This window comes from Argiope bruennichi, chromosome 11 (genome assembly GCF_947563725.1).
Source record: "Argiope bruennichi chromosome 11, qqArgBrue1.1, whole genome shotgun sequence".
Classification (NCBI taxonomy): Eukaryota; Metazoa; Arthropoda; class Arachnida; order Araneae; family Araneidae; genus Argiope; species Argiope bruennichi.
Genome location: NC_079161.1, coordinates 10530088 through 10546591, shown reverse-complemented (window position 1 = coordinate 10546591; position 16504 = coordinate 10530088). Strand labels below are relative to the sequence as shown.

Here is a 16504-nt window from a genome sequence, read left to right as displayed (position 1 = left end):
CAACTTATGGATGAAATTTTTGGCACAGGTTTTTCTTAATTTCTCGATTGTTAACTTTAAAGCAATAGTTGGTCTTTTAACCAACTTAAGTTTGCATTGCGGCCTTCAAGTGCAAACGTACGCATATTGAAGTATTTTTGAAGTTATTAGAAATTTTGTATTGTATAGTGATATCAACTGCAATAATTTGTTTTTTTGAAGTCTTTATCAAATTGTTTTTTTATCTGCCTTTCAGAAGCGTGCCTTATTTTAGTATTCTTATTGAATTATTTTATTTGCCAGAAAAATCGTGAAACTTCAGAAGAAATTAATTACCAAAATGAAAAAAAAAAAAAATGCAGTCAATCAGAAGGTAAATAGTCTGCTCAATAACAAGCGAGTATTGTGCTCCAACCATGAATATTCAGAAAATGTTCAAATATACACAATCCCTATCAATACACAATGTTCTATCTACACAATATCCTGTCTGAATTTATTTTACGTATTCGGTTTCTATTCTCGGCAACTAAGCTTTAAACTTAATTTCAATTGGCCAAGGAAGTTTTAAAATTTAAATCTACAGTTTATACACAGAAACGTTGCAATTCTTAATTTAAAACTCACCTTTAAAGTTTAATCTAAAATAAAGAGTAAAAAATTGGCGCGATGTTTTACCTCCCCTAAATAGATTCAGACATCCCCCATTATTCAAGATTTGAAAGTATATGTTAAGCTTCTTTATGAAGATACGACTGTTAGTAGAACCAATTTGTTAATTCGTAAGATTATTAAGTTAAGACGGGTTTTCTTAATCGATATCCGTAAATTCCCTCCCTCTCACCAGCCGGCTGGCACCTAACCCACCCTCGGAAGTATGATTAGACGATTTGAACTACTCTTATCCCTCTACAACGCCCCCCCCCCCCGCCCCGCATTCGTAACCCTCCCGTCTCTCATTCCGTAAATTACCTTTATAAAGAAGCTTAGCATGATACCTCAAACACCAGAACATGGAAGAAATCTGGAGATTAAAGCCTATCCGTGTTAATAAATTTTCCTCAATCCTTAACTACCACCAATATTTGAAGTTAATAATTAGATGAACATTCCGCATATGTTAACATTCGAACTGTAAAATTTAAAACTGATGGACTGTTACCTGGTTTAATTAAACTTTTAGCTTACAAATCTTAAATACTGAAGTTTAAAGATTCCTAAAAAATTATTCTTTTGATAGTTATTTAGAAGTTTAGATTGGCGGGTCCAGCGAAAAACCGATAACGTGTCATTTGAATATCATCTCAATATTCATGTTTAGAGCCGAACTACTTGATCCAGCGCACCTCACTCGATATCCTCACTTGAACTCAGAAATGAAACATTTTGATAATTGGAGTTTATAGAAATTTTAACAGATTTTGAATAACCACATATAAATTGGAATATTTTATGCAAGATAAAATGAAAATTTGGATATATTTTGTAATGCGATTTAAATAATTCTTTTTACAAAAATTTATAACTTGGTCTTTCATCTTTGCTTTGCCTTTTAAGTTTATTTACATTTAAGTTATTTCATTATGTGTAATTCAGTACCTGTGTATTGTTTGCATTCGCATTAAAACTGCCTTTAAGAATTCAAATCCTTCAATCCAAATCATTATCTTACACCCCGTGAGCAGTCTGTGTCAGCATGGACAAATAAGCGCAAGTTTATTTCAATACAGCAATATCCAGATGGTTAATTGATTGTACAACCATTTTATTGTTGGAAATTTACCGAAATAAGCGAAATGATTGTTTCCCCAGATAGAGAAGTCTTACTTGCAGTTAACTTGATTGATATTAAAAAAATGGAGATAATATTTAAATTTATATTAGAATCCTCAGTGATTGGCCTTTCACCCAATTGCAAGCAAGGTATTTTCAGTATTTAAAAAGTATATGAAATTCTATATCCATTTCAAAATCAGAATATCTAATCAAGTGAAAAGACACCATATATCATTTCTGGCTCGCTTTGTACTGCTCAACATTCAGACAATTCAGCACCTTCACTTGGAATTGCACTCAGTTCAAACGATTAAAATTTTGACTCCAAAAGCAAGTTCACATTCGTATTGCAAACTTAAGGCACTATTAAACTTCATAGCTTGTATTTCAAAAAAAAAAAGTTTCTCTACTTTTTTCATACCTTAAGTTTTTTCCAGCAGAAATATTGGAAATTAAGTTTCGGCAAGTTCGAGTATTTTACATGCCTTAATCTACCAAGATGTTTGGATACGCAAGTCCAGTTTTAGGGCCGGTTGGATGAAATGTGACAATAGCAGGTATAAGCTAAGCTACACCAAACATGCATTCCATAGAAAAACTAAGTCTGAAGATGCCAATAAAAAAGTAGTCTTAAAATACTTAAAATTTCCACGGAAAATAAAAATTTAACAAGAAATATTTGCAAAGCAGAGCTAAGAAATATTCTAGTCTGAAGTAAAATTGCATGAAGCACAACTTGTAATTTAAATTTGTTATAAAAATATTCCAAAGAAAATCGCGTACGTATCGAGACCTTCAGATCTAAACAATCGTTTTGAAAATTTGAACCGATTTAGTAAAAATCAGGACATTAAAGTATGGTCAATAGTTTGAATTGCATTTCAGATTGTACACGTAGATACTGAATCTCTAGAGAGCAAGTATTTTTTATATATTATCTCCGAAAGAAATGCGCACGTGTTAATTGAACACCAAATCGTTGAGTAGAAATAGCCGGCCATAATGGCTTAATACATTGCTATATCTCAGTTGGAAAATTTCAATACTGCCGCCATTTATTAAGGATAAGGTTTTACTGGTGTATGCAAAATGAACAGAAACTGCGCTCAGTTGAGTTTTATTCCCTTGTTTTGCATAAAAGCCATCTTTAGTTGTTCTAAGCCGAAATCTTTGCATTAGAGTATTTTTATCCAATTAAAACAAAAGATGAAATAGAAACCTAGTTCCAATGCATAAAAATGCAAATACCATTGTAATCACAAAATGGAATTAAAAAAAAGACATCTCAAACTAGAAAACAAAACTAAAATGTTTCAGTATTAAAAATATTTTTAATAAAACGATATATGTTGATATGAGGAGTTTTGAAAATCAAATCATGTATATCTGGGAGGGACATCTGAAAGAATGTTCTCTGCTCTGGTGTAAAACGTGGACATTCTACAAGGATGCGTAAGACAGAGCATTTACAATTTAAATATGCAGTCGCCAAGGAGCAGATCTGAGGGTAAGAGCTGATCAGAGTGTTCAGCATGCTTTGCTCTTGCTGAGAATGAGAACATGAAAGTAGAGCAAAGGATTTCAAATATTCTTTAAAGGAAGAAACTCAATGTTAAATAAATTGATATTATCCCAATGCCAACTACAATAAATGCGTAATAGAGCATGAAGTAGAATTGAGGCAATTACTAATTGAGTAAAATCTGGATGCAAATGGAATCAAGGACACCAGTAACTGTTTACATGCATTTGAATCAACTCTAAAAACTATTCTGTAGTCAGAATACGGATAGCTGTGGTAAATTATCTGACTCATTTCTAGATTCCTGTTAAATTTTATTGAAATAGATGGATTAATATGCCGGACGAAGATACTGCCCAAAGCGATGGATGGCAAGAAGGATTATTCTGGACTTGAAAACCAAGTCATGTACGAAGCATCAAGTTCTGGATCCGTTCGAGGAATTTTACTGGCAGAATGATTTACATATCGAGATCTCAAAGTGTGGGTTGACACAGTTTGAAAATAATCAATGACGTCCGATGTCTGTTTTTAAAAATTTAGTTTGTGTCACTTGATTTAAGGAATGGTTAACTACTCCAGGAATGCACGAAATACTTATGCTTAAAACAATTTTAAATAATATAGCCAAAATAGACAACCATCAGTTCATAATTTTACCAAGACCTCTTGACAAGACTTTCCATTTTAAATACGGCATTTCAACCTTCAATCTGTCCGGTACCTCGTCCTAAGCACAGATGTCAAAAGCAGAGCTCTATGTTTCAGTCGGCGCAAGAAAGTCTCTTTCAATAGGTCCTGAATAAAAAATGAGTTATTTAGTGTTATAAAAATATTTATAAATTGTAAAGTTGATCTATGCTTCCATTAGATTAACAAAACAAATTTCATCCTCGATATTGCAATATACTTATAGCGATACAAATAGAAACATCAACTATAACTGATTATACTTTGCGATGTATTTCAAAGCAAAAGCCACGTGAAAAAATCATGTGAAATGTAAAGATAAACATTTTACTCACTTTTTACATTTGTCGAAATGAGTGGTCTTATTTTGAAGGCTGTGCATTCATAGCAATAGCTTGGGGCTTCTTCGACAAACCAAAGTGATCCGTATAGCCAAAACTTTTGAAGCCTAAGTGAAAATTTGGAGTTTCTTCGGAACATCAAAATTAGAGAAATTTCTATTCACTACCTGTAAAGAGAAAAATGACCCTTCTATTAGGAAAATGATCCAACAAGCACACTTAATAGTAGTTTCAACTAATAAACCTGTCCAAAAGCAAATACTGCAGTATTTATTCAATACGTTCCGAAAATGAATAAACAGAAGTATTCATTGTTGAAAAAAAAAATGAACCAATTTTTAAACATTCTCCGCAAGCTTCATAAGGGAAAATAAGCATAACAATCAATATTCCAAAATATTGAATATCATAAAACCTTATATGAATACAGGTGAAACTACAGACCGTTTCTTCAGAGATATTAAGCAATCCTTAACTAAAAATATCCTTCAATTTATTGCCTTATTCTAAACTTCTATATTGCTTACTGCCATTTGGGTACGGAGTTCCACCCCAACACCGTGCACGAACACATCGTTGGTATTGCTTACTGCCAGTGAGCAATTTTTGTAAAGTAAAAAAAAAAAAAAAAAAAAAAAAAAGCCGATACCATTAATCCCTTTGACGGTCGTTGATTTTCTTAGTGCTGGTAACTGGGTCCAATTTATAAAATGAAATAATTTGAAAGAAATGGAAAAAATTCGATATCAATTTTATGGAAACCAGATTAAGAATTTTATGTCCATTGGTAGCTGACAGTGGACTGTAAAGAGTTAAATCTCATTTTCATTTTGGAAATCGTTCTTCACTTGTAATTAAATTTAGTCCACTCATCTGGAATATCACCTACATTTGCTCAATTCTAGGAGTGAACCCACTTATTGGTCACTTTCTTTTGCATTTTTAACGAGATTTACAACGGCAACAATTATGGTATCCAAAGGAATTTCGGATTCCTGCTGAGTATTTTTCTGCGCAATCCCCGCATGTATAAATGCCAAATATTCAGAAAAGATTTTTACTATGCTGCCTACCTTAGGAAAGAAAGCTGTGTTAGAATGGTCTATGAGAAAGTTTTATTCTATCTCCATTTTTTATTTTGTTTTTTTACAGATTAAGGATGAAACTCCAAGAGACATGCGGGAGAGCACGCCAACTTTTGCCGTGATCCTGTCATGCAGGGCAATTTTGAAAACCGCGCTAAGGTAGTGGTACAGATAGTACAGATAGGGCAGAGAAACAATCTTTTTATCAATCTGGTTTGGCGCAGCACAGTCAAAACCATGGCTCTCATGCCAGAAAAATTCAAATAAACTAAAACTATTTTCAATATTAGGCAAGTAAATACTCGTTAAGGGAATTCAGAATGTCGTCGCTTCAATGAGCAAAGCAACCTCGTAATTTTTAAACTTCCACAGAACCAAAGTTGAATTTCGAGCAAACAAAACTAATATTTAACTGTCTTTTCATATCTGGTACGACCACTAAATTGCTGAAACCAGTTACGCAAACGAGCAATTTGTTATTGGACACGGAAAGATCTATTTCAACTATAACAGTCGGAAAAATTAAGGTAATTCTATTACGTGTGAAGTCAGGATGCATGTAAAAATTTATGTAATTTAAGTACTACATGATTTTTGAAGAATTGTCATAGATATGCCAAAACAAGTATTTCCCAATTAGGCATTCAAATATTCTGTATTAAATGTTTCTTTGCTTCTCCATTTATTGAAATTAAAGCTCATGCAGCTTGTGTTTGAGCTAAACCTTTGAAAATTACCAACAATGTTCAGCTGAAGTGTAATGTGAGCATAATGTACAAGTTTAACGATAAAAAAACTCAGGAAGACTAGATGACCTATTTTGCAAATTTTCAAAAATTGCGTAAGAGATTCGAACTTCTAGTTTGAAACTAGGTAAGCATAATACTTTTAAAAGAATTCCTCCATTTTAAAATTCATTGTATGGCATTCGCAAAAACACAAAAAAATTATTAAATGTCATCGCAACGCATGCGAGTACAAATCCAGTAATTGAAACAATGAAAAGTTTTGTAAAATGTATTCAGAACAATTTGTTAATTTATTATAAAAATTGTATGAAACTGACGTTGGTATCAATGAACAAGTAGATTATTAAACCTTGAAGAGATCCTACTTTTTTGCGACAAAATACTCCTGAGGCTGAACATTAACTCTGAGGATGAACTTAACAGTTAACTTCGAATTAAAATACAGCAAACTTCAACTGAGCATTTGCCATTCTGTTCAATTTGGTTGCGCTGTAAGAAGATTTACCCTTTGAAACGATCTTCAGCGTGTACGTCACAATTTACAAAAGAAAAAATGACTGACGATAAGAATTGTTTAAACTATGGCTTTATAAATAATTGCTTTCTCAAAATTATTTATAATGTCAAAATTGTATTAATTACCTCAATATTTTTCTGTCCATAATATGTCCTCAATATTTTTCTGTCCTTTATGGCTTTTCGTCCATAACAGTCCCAAGACGTTAGCTGTCATAATATCCTCGCCAAATCTTTCAGCATCGTCCTAGAAATTATGCAAAAATTTTCGAACTACTGAAAAAATTACAACTAAATCAGCAATAGTCATTCGAACAACGTTTACCTTTTAAAAGAATGAAAGATACGAATCTTAAATATCGCAGCGTAACAACAGAATCAACTTTCTAAACCATTAGCGGTATGTAGGTACTAGTACCTATTGTAAGCCGTATATGAATGCTTTGAACATCTATGAGAATGAAAGTTTCATATGGACTTGTAACCTGTTATCCCTCACTGGAAGCGGTTAAATATTTAAATTGAGGGATGAACGGAAATATATCTATTCATTTATCTCGGCTCAAATAATATTGAAGCATACAGAGGACGCCATGTCTGTATGACTCGAATGTTATATAATGTTATGAATTTCGGGTAATTAGATGTAAATTTTGTAAATAGTTAAGCTGTATGAAAAAATTTCTAATGGAATCGTGCGTCAGCGAAAAAAGAAAAATTACTGATCTCTTAAAAGTTTGCTTTAATTTTGAAATGGCGTATAATTGGTTTTTGCTTACCGGTTATTTAGATAAACCAAATTTGTTTCTTTATTAAAAATCTAATTTTTAAAAACTCTTAGCGAGAACCTGAAAATAAGGTAACGGCTAATTTTATAGTTCGCTTATCAATCCCGCAGAGAATTATGCAGAATTTTAATCAAACTTTGTATGACAATTTACAAATAGGATTCCGACTTAAACACCTTGTGAAAATGCAAAAGAAAATAAGCAGGAAATACATTAGCATTTAAGCAAAACTGATGCATAAACAAATGCATTGGATGTTTTAATTTTTTTATTTAAGTAATTTTATTTGCAGATAAATGAAGAGATTTCTGGAAAACAGTTGGTCTAGAAACTTTGACACTAGAATATATTAAATCTACTTTTCAATAGAATGAACAAATTCCCAAGCTAATTAATAGGTAAGAAACATTGTTTATGGTAATTAAATAATTTAAGAGACAATTTTTATTAAAGTTGTGTATTGAAAACTGATCCTATATTTTTAATTTTTAATTTTAAAATCAAAATAGAATGTTCAACATACCATGAAGACGAAGAAATCATCTTTCCGATTATTTCTGTGTTCCCAGAAGACCAGGCATATTGGCTGTTTCTCATTTCACCAAAATACAAATCGCCAATTTTTCCTTGTACTTCATTATTAAAAGAGGATACAATGTTGTCATCGAGAGACCGCATTGTGCTTCACATGACTAGAAAAAAAATGGATTTTAAAATGCATTTTTAACATATTTTTTTACTAACAAAAATAGAATTATGACACCCGCATTTAATTATAAACACGCATTTAATGGCGTTGCAACATGTGGGAGCATAAATGCAGCTTTTACTAAATTGAAAAGTATTGCTGAAATCTATATTTAAAAGTATTTATAGAAAATATTTAAAATTAGAGAAATATATTCATACGGAATGTTATTCATGTCATTTAAAAGCTTATTTATTTTTAATTTTAAAAATTATTGTATAATCGCCGTGTATGCGATCATACGCTTTAAAATTATTGAGGAAAGTATTAAAAGGTTAATTAGATTTTAATTAAAAACAATATTTTGATCTTTTTTCAATGAGTACCTGATAGGCGAGAAGACATTTAACTGACAAATTTGGTTGCTCTAGTCCGATATATGCTGATGCAGAGCATTACATTCTACAACCGTTGATTTTCACATCATGCAAATGACAGCTTAAAACATTATGTTAAAATTAGAAATTTATATAGTAACTATTTAGAAATACAAAATCTTACCGAATTCATATTTCGAATATTTTAATAAGAGATTTGAAATTCTAATGCAAATTACATATTTTTGCTTACTTATAGTTTTAAGCATTCGACAACTTTCATAAACTTTTCGTAAAAACTATCACCCCTCGAATTTCAGAATATTTCTCCAATGCTTAATCAGTCATGACTTCATAGAACATCAAAGGGATAGAACATGCGATACGATCAGACCTATTTTCGTCGCTTAATTTCTCCCGAACGGCATGTTTCAGTGGATAAAAACCTACGGCCAAAACTAGAGTATGCCTTTTTTTTTCTATCACTTAAATAGTTCTAGGATTATTCAGAAGGGACAGCTTAAATCATATTAGTATTAAGATGACAAGTACTAGAATGATCAGACGATAACACAACAACAAACAAAATATTCACAAGTATCTTCTCTTCTGTTATTTAGTGTTTTGAACCCGATACAAAGTCTCAACCACAATCATGCAGCTGAAGTTCCCAAACTCGCATAGTTCTCCAAATGATGCCATTTGTTACAGAGACTTAGAACAATAAACAGGAAAAATCTAAATTTTAAATCTAGTCTCTAACTTAAAAATGAAAAATCTAGTCTAAATTTTTTAAAGTAATGGATAGTTTACAAGACAGGACCATTATTTAAATTTGGACAAGTAATTAAATATTTGGACCATATGTTTGGCGCAGCATAGCCAGATAGATCTTGTGCCATAAAACCCTGACTAACTAACTAATTAAATATTTGGACCATATGTCTGGCGGAGCATAGCCAGATATGGCTCTTGTGCCATAAAACCCTGACTAACTAACTAATTAAATATTTGGACCATATGTCTGGCGCAGCATAGCCAGATATGGCTCTTGTGCCATAAAACCCTGACTAACTAACTAATTAAATATTTGGACCATATGTCTGGCGCAGCATAGCCAGATATGGCTCTTGTGCCATAAAACCCTGACTAACTAACTAATTAAATATTTGGACCATATGTCTGGCGGAGCATAGCCAGATATGACTCTTGTGCCATAAAACCCTGACTAACTAACTAATTAAATATTTGGACCATATGTCTGGCGCAGCATAGCCAGATATGGCTCTTGTGCCATAAAACCCTGACTAACTAACTAATTAAATATTTGGACCATATGTCTGGCGCAGCATAGCCAGATATGGCTCTTGTGCCATAAAACCCTGACTAACTAACTAATTAAATATTTGGACCATATGTCTGGCGCAGCATAGCCAGATATGACTCTTGTGCCATAAAACCCTGACTAACTAACTAATTAAATATTTGGACCATATGTCTGGCGCAGCATAGCCAGATATGACTCTTGTGCCATAAAACCCTGACTAACTAACTAATTAAATATTTGGACCATATGTCTGGCGCAGCATAGCCAGATATGGCTCTTGTGCCATAAAACCCTGACTAACTAACTAATTAAATATTTGGACCATATGTCTGGCGCAGCATAGCCAGATATGGCTCTTGTGCCATAAAACCCTGACTAACTAACTAATTAAATATTTGGACCATATGTCTGGCGCAGCATAGCCAGATATGACTCTTGTGCCATAAAACCCTGACTAACTAACTAATTAAATATTTGGACCATATGTCTGGCGCAGCATAGCCAGATATGACTCTTGTGCCATAAAACCCTGACTAACTAACTAATTAAATATTTGGACCATATGTCTGGCGCAGCATAGCCAGATATGGCTCTTGTGCCATAAAACCCTGACTAACTAACTAATTAAATATTTGGACCATATGTCTGGCGGAGCATAGCCAGATATGGCTCTTGTGCCATAAAACCCTGACTAACTAACTAATTAAATATTTGGACCATATGTCTGGCGCAGCATAGCCAGATATGGCTCTTGTGCCATAAAACCCTGACTAACTAACTAATTAAATATTTGGACCATATATCTGGCGCAGCATAGCCAGATATGGCTCTTGTGCCATAAAACCCTGACTAACTAACTAATTAAATATTTGGACCATATGTCTGGCGGAGCATAGCCAGATATGACTCTTGTGCCATAAAACCCTAACTAACTAACTAATTAAATATTTGGGCAGTAAAATTGATAATTTATATTACAATTGTGTCCGATGAAAATATCAACATTTTACAATGTTGATATTTTTATCCGCAAAATATTTCAGCAGGAAAACGAATTGATTTATGATATTTTAAAGTGAGTAGCAAAACATGCTCATTCTCACAGAGAAAACTTGCTGGTCCACTCAATTACTATTTTTTTTATTGTAAATATACTTTTAGAAAAAAAATACTATAATGATTCAAATCTAGCTTGTGGACGATCAGAATGCCTCATCTTTTCATTTTGATGACCACAAAAAAATGAATATCGAATTTCAAATTAAAACGTAATTTGAGATTATATTTTGTTTATGTACGTACAAAGGAGTACATTTTATTTATTTTTCTTATCATAAATTAAAACAAGCTGAAACAAAGGAGACCTTTCAAAAAAACGCAGTGATTATTTTAAATGCTATGAGTGAAATAAAAAAGTAATGGTCCAGCAACGAAGGTGTTAATGAAAACACAGGATGAAAAGATTTGGATCCGAATTCTGCCTACTCCTTGCTGAAATACTCTAGCGTAACTTCGTTGTATTGTCAAGATAGCCTGTTAAGCAGTCTTCGTTTTAATTTGATTTCGTTATTCGTGTCTTTTTTTTCTCATTTCCTTAATGGATACTCTTGCTTAAGTCCCGCTTCTCAAGTCATAAGGGGGCTGAAATTGAATCGGAAATGTCCGTTTCGAAGGTAAATGGCATGTTCAAAATCAGAAATCTAAAAAAAAAAAAGGTATAAAAACCCAAATTCCTTTGATGAATTGTTTGTTTGTTTCTTATGGCACTTGCCACTGAAAAGCCCACTGTTACGAAGACAGCGATTTAAGCCTGAGGGGGAGCGTCTCTTATTTTTTATAGCAGCGCCAACTAGGGCCAAGAGTACGACTTTGCCACTCACGCATCACTCATTCGCTTGCACAACCCCGTTTTACAGGAGGGCACATTCACACATCTCACAGATAGAACAACAGAAGAACAACCATGCCCAAACCGGGACTCGAACCCGGGACGCCCAGATCACGAGGAAGACGCGCTACCCCTATGCCAGGACGCCGGCCCTTTGATGAATGAGTTTGGAAATGAAATTTGAAGCTTCAGCTTTTATTTCTTATTATATACACTTTTCGTTCCATGGGGGGGGGGTACTCATTACTGAGGATGAGACGCTTCTGGAATGGGAGTTGGTTCTCGCCGCTATGGTGGGTAAACAAAAAGATGGGATCTAGCTTCTCCCATCAATGACAGGGCGTACTTCCCAAGGAAAGGGTTGTACCGTGGCTGGTGATGTCCCTTAGGACTCACCCACAGTTCCCGCCAGTGTTGCTGTTGTGGTGGTACGGTCATCCAGATTTTCCCGTGTGCCTTCTCGCAGGTCGGAGTTGCCAGTTTGTAGTATATACACTTTTTAGTTTGTATGCGTTATATTTTTTGTTTTGACTCATTCAATTAAATTAAAGTTTTTCTGTACATTATACATTCCACATTACCATATAGAAGCCCAGAAAGCTAATAATCTGAACGAACAAGCTGGTCGCCAAAGGCGGCTAGTAAATAATATAAATTTGTTTATAGAATGATTATCATAATTAAGAGAGAAAGAGAAAAATTCGGAATATGCCTTCGAGCATTATTTTGTTTACATAAGCATTCACTCTACCTTGTCATTATCTTTGGGAAATATAAATATCGCAGTTTCTTACAACACCCTTCACGTCTGTCTCTATAAAAAGCCCCTTAACGCCCCTTGTGTCGACGCCTTCGTCGGAAAAGCGTGACTTCCCAACTACTACGTTTGCGAAATTTTTTTCTTTCAAGAAAATGTTTGTCATTTAATTATTACTTACTGTTCTGTTTAAAATTACTTTTTAATTTCAAAGGTGCATTTTAACTTTCCCGTATACGAAATATAGAGAAAGTATTGTAATTATAAAAAAAAACCCGAATTCGACAGTTTCTCGAGTCTTTACGTTTTAGACCTCTTGAGTTCGAAAAACTCATTTTTGTTCGTCTGTCTGTTTATAATACAGATAATTCAAAAGCGGTTTGAGCAAAATGGAATGAAATTCGATATACGGTCTTTACATCTAATCTGTGGATTTCTATCAACTTTTGAGTATCTTTTCATAGGAAGTCTGTCTGTCTGGCTGTTGAAATAAAACATTTTAATTATAAAATGAAGAGAGCATACTACACAGATTTAACATTTATAATGTAGAAACTTAAGAAATTTTGAAGCAAATTCAAATAGGGGTTGACCGTCTGTCGGTCTGTACTTTCAGAAACTGGTAAATGCGATAGCGCGAAAACGCAATGAATCAAATATATCAAATTCGGTACGAGATTTTGGGACAACAAGTGTACTTCTGTTTTAAATGTTGATTTCAGACGATTAGGAAAAATGCATCTAAAACATGTGGTTAATAGCATATAATCCAGTTAACAACTCTTCTACCCGAACGATCGTTTTGGTATAATGGTTCAGTTACTGGACTGCTAACCACAAGATCCCAGGTTTTGTCCTCGCGCTTCATTTATCGCTTCATTGGTGACCTCGGACAATGAACCTTCGTACAGCTGTTGTGGCGCCATCTACACGCAACCAAAGTCGTCAGACTCACTTGACGCAGCAACCCAAAAACCGTCAGACACACTTGGCGCATCAGCACCCACACACGCTCGCCATAACGCTTGGCGCTATTCAACTGGGTACCGGTCCATTTTGACAATAGCTAATAACTCAATACATCAGCACTCAACAACCATATCGTTCGTCTCACCTTCGACTCACTGGAGGGAGAGAAGTGTGGTGAATAGCATATAATCCAGTTAACAACTACGGTGCAAGAGCGTACGCTTTTGTATCCTGGTTTAGTTACTGGACTGCGAACCACAAAGTCCCAGGTTTTGTCCTCGCGCTTCATTTATCGCTTCATTGGTGACCTCGGACAATGAACCTTCAACCTTCGTACAGCTGTTGTGGCGCCATCTACACGCAACCAAAGTCGTCAGACTCACTTGACGCAGCAACCCAAAAACCGTCAGACACACTTGGCGCATCAGTACCCACACACGCTCGCCATAACGCTTGGCGCTATTCAACTGGGTACCGGTCCATTTTGACAATAGCTAATAACTCAATACATCAGCACTCAACAACCATATCGTTCGTCTCACCTTCGACTCACTGGAGGGAGAGAAGTGTGGTGAATAGCATATAATCCAGTTAACAACTACGGTGCAAGAGCGTACGCTTTTGTATCCTGGTTTAGTTACTGGACTGCGAACCACAAAGTCCCAGGTTTTGTCCTCGCGCTTCATTTATCGCTACATTGGTGACCTCGGACAATGAACCTTCGTACAGCTGTTGTGGCGCCATCTACACGCAACCAAAGTCGTCAGACTCACTTGACGCAGCAACCCAAAAACCGTCAGACACACTTGGCGCATCAGCACCCACACACGCTCGCCATAACGCTTGGCGCTATTCAACTGGGTACCGGTCCATTTTGACAATAGCTAATAACTCAATACATCAGCACTCAACAACCATATCGTTCGTCTCACCTTCGACTCACTGGAGGGAGAGAAGTGTGGCGAATAGCATATAATCCAGTTAACAACTACGGTGCAAGAGCGTACGCTTTTGTATCCTGGTTTAGTTACTGGACTGCGAACCACAAAGTCCCAGGTTTTGTCCTCGCGCTTCATTTATCGCTTCATTGGTGACCTCGGACAATGAACCTTCGTACAGCTGTTGTGGCGCCATCTACACGCAACCAAAGTCGTCAGACTCACTTGACGCAGAAACCCAAAAACCGTCAGACACACTTGGCGCATCAGCACCCACACACGCTCGCCATAACGCTTGGCGCTATTCAACTGGGTACCGGTCCATTTTGACAATAGCTAATAACTCAATACATCAGCACTCAACAACCATATCGTTCGTCTCACCTTCGACTCACTGGAGGGAGAGAAGTGTGGCGAATAGCATATAATCCAGTTAACAACTACGGTGCAAGAGCGTACGCTTTTGTATCCTGGTTTAGTTACTGGACTGCGAACCACAAAGTCCCAGGTTTTGTCCTCGCGCTTCATTTATCGCTTCATTGGTGACCTCGGACAATGAACCTTCGTACAGCTGTTGTGGCGCCATCTACACGCAACCAAAGTCGTCAGACTCACTTGACGCAGCAACCCAAAAACCGTCAGACACACTTGGCGCATCAGCACCCACACACGCTCGCCATAACGCTTGGCGCTATTCAACTGGGTACCGGTCCATTTTGACAATAGCTAATAACTCAATACATCAGCACTCAACAACCATATCGTTCGTCTCACCTTCGACTCACTGGAGGGAGAGAAGTGTGGTGAATAGCATATAATCCAGTTAACAACTACGGTGCAAGAGCGTACACTTTTGTATCCTGGTTTAGTTACTGGACTGCGAACCACAAAGTCCCAGGTTTTGTCCTCGCGCTTCATTTATCGCTTCATTGGTGACCTCGGACAATGAACCTTCGTACAGCTGTTGTGGCGCCATCTACACGCAACCAAAGTCGTCAGACTCACTTGACGCAGCAACCCAAAAACCGTCAGACACACTTGGCGCATCAGCACCCACACACGCTCGCCATAACGCTTGGCGCTATTCAACTGGGTACCGGTCCATTTTGACAATAGCTAATAACTCAATACATCAGCACTCAACAACCATATCGTTCGTCTCACCTTCGACTCACTGGAGGGAGAGAAGTGTGGTGAATAGCATATAATCCAGTTAACAACTACGGTGCAAGAGCGTACGCTTTTGTATCCTGGTTTAGTTACTGGACTGCGAACCACAAAGTCCCAGGTTTTGTCCTCGCGCTTCATTTATCGCTTCATTGGTGACCTCGGACAATGAACCTTCAACCTTCGTACAGCTGTTGTGGCGCCATCTACACGCAACCAAAGTCGTCAGACTCACTTGACGCAGCAACTCAAAAACCGTCAGACACACTTGGCGCATCAGCACCCACACACGCTTGCCATAACGCTTGGCGCTATTCAACTGGGTACCGGTCCATTTAGACAATAGCTAATAACTCAATACATCAGCACTCAACAACCATATCGTTCGTCTCACCTCCGACTCACTGGAGGGAGAGAACTGTGGTGAATAGCATATAAGCGAGTTAACAACTACGTTACACGAGCGTACGCTTTTGTATCCTGGTTTAGTTACTGGACTGCAAACCACAAAGTCCCAGGTTCTATCCTTCGCGCATTATCTACCGCTAAAAACACAAATTCAATTTTCGGTTACTAATAACCGCATACTAGGTTTTAGTTTAGTTTAGTTATATTAACGTCCCCTTTTTAAAGCAACCCTAGAATCACATACCAGTAAATTATCGCCAAAACACTCGCCAAGAATCACGTAGATAGATTCAGTAAAAATGCTAAATTCATATTAAAGGTTAATATTTCAGAATTATTGCAATGCAAGACGTTCTCTAGGATAACTCCTTTATTAGAAAGTATGCGAGAAAGTTTAGGGGAGATCACGCCAACTGGTTTTATTTGTGTTATACTAAAAGCATCTTTTTTAGAAAGTGTTCAATAATTATACGATCTGTTATTTCTTTATGTCAAAATTAGCTACTTAAAATTATTTATTCAAAAACTAGATTAAAATA

At 35.8% G+C, this 16504-nt stretch overlaps 1 long non-coding RNA gene across 2 annotated transcripts; it reads right to left on the bottom strand.

The window, feature by feature from the left end:
• Positions 1 to 1512: 1512 nt before the first annotated feature.
• On the bottom strand, positions 1513 to 8857 carry LOC129957385 (uncharacterized). 2 transcript variants are annotated; one of them, XR_008782757.1, is made up of 5 exons: positions 8765 to 8857; positions 7970 to 8138; positions 6785 to 6905; positions 4303 to 4475; positions 1513 to 4075 (listed from the first exon to the last, which is right to left on the bottom strand). It is a non-coding gene; the product is annotated as an uncharacterized LOC129957385 (long non-coding RNA). The 2 variants fall into 2 exon arrangements; XR_008782758.1 differs by having other exon boundaries at positions 8696 to 8819.
• Between the last annotated feature and the right edge of the window lie 7647 nt (positions 8858 to 16504).